Consider the following 1358-nt stretch of genomic DNA (forward strand, 5'->3'; position numbering starts at 1 on the left):
CACAATACAACATACAGATGAGGTGTTATAAACTTGTACACCTGAAAACTATATAACTTTATTAACAAATATTACCCCAATAAATTCAATTTTTTTAAAAAGAAAAAGCAGGTTACAAAATTTCTGTTCTTGTTTGTGATAGACTGGCTTGCAGCAAATTCTCCTGCTAATAAAAAGTTTAAAACATAAAAACATAAAACAATTCTCATCAGTAAGCTACCAAGGCAGCCAAGACTTATGAGCCAAAACCCTAGAATGAAGACAAATAAATTGAGAAACACCCTACACTTAGTATTGCTTTTGAGGTGATTCAGTTCTTCATTTGCAGCTCAGAGACTGAGAAGAAGACAAGCATAAGGTAGAAGCTAAGACACCAGGAAGTGAAAACAGAAGTTGTTTATTAGGGGCCCAAGAAGCTGAGGAGACATAAACTGAAGTTCAGAGCTGCCAAGGCATCCAGGATATAAAGGTTGAGATCCTAGAGAGAAGAGGTCAAAGAAGTGAGCCCAATATTCAAGGCCAATTTCACTCAAGCACTTGTGATCTATAAGTAGCAGCCCAGAAGCTGGGAACCCCAACCAAACAGTGCTTATGAGGCTGGGAAATTAAAAGGAGATTTTAGTTCTCAGATTCTCACTTCTGAGGTGCCAGAAGGGAAATGAGGCTGGGTAAGCTGCACCCCTTTCCTAACAGGATCTTTATCCTAATACAAATCAAGAAATGAAGAAACAATGGATATGTCAAAGAGGGCCTTGGCCATGGGCAACCTATTCACTGTGCTATCTGCATTCAATATGCCCAATGACAAGGCCTTTAGGAAATTCGTCATTCAAAATAGTAAAGGCCACAGCCATCAGGGGCATTCTCAAAGCAAGTGTCTTCATCTCCTACATGCTTCCCAGACTGCATGTGAAACTACATTGCTGTGTGAGTTGTGCCACTCTCAGCAAGGTAGTCAGAAAACATTCTTGTGAAGCCTGGAAGGACAGAACATCCCCACCAGTTTAGACCTGTGGTTGCTGCCCCACGACTTCCACCAAAGCCCATGTAATTGGCTGAGTCCTTATGGACTGAAGAAAACTGTTCTCTGGAAAAAAAATAATGAATCAAAACTATACAAAAAGAGCTTTTAGTAGACTTACAGTATTAGGAAGACAAAAATGAGAGACCACCAGGGAAGAGAAGGCTTTGTACACATTCCAGGATTTTATTTGGGACCCATGAAGTGTTAAACTCAAACAGTGAAAGTGAGTAGACTGGAACTCAGCTTCAAATACAGGTAATCTTCCCCTACTCTAATTGACTAAGTAACACTTAAGTGGAAAAAGACAACATTCAGAGACTATAAGTTCTCATAA

General features: G+C 39.7%; 1 pseudogene; it reads left to right on the forward strand.

The window, feature by feature from the left end:
* The first annotated feature begins 658 nt into the window (after window positions 1–658).
* LOC119039269 (40S ribosomal protein S26-like) lies at window positions 659–1051 on the forward strand (annotated as a pseudogene).
* The last annotated feature ends 307 nt before the right edge of the window (window positions 1052–1358 follow it).

Source organism: Artibeus jamaicensis, unplaced genomic scaffold (genome assembly GCF_021234435.1).
Source record: "Artibeus jamaicensis isolate MK-2021 breed Jamaican fruit bat unplaced genomic scaffold, CSHL_Jam_final contig_196, whole genome shotgun sequence".
NCBI classification, from domain to species: domain Eukaryota; kingdom Metazoa; phylum Chordata; class Mammalia; order Chiroptera; family Phyllostomidae; genus Artibeus; species Artibeus jamaicensis.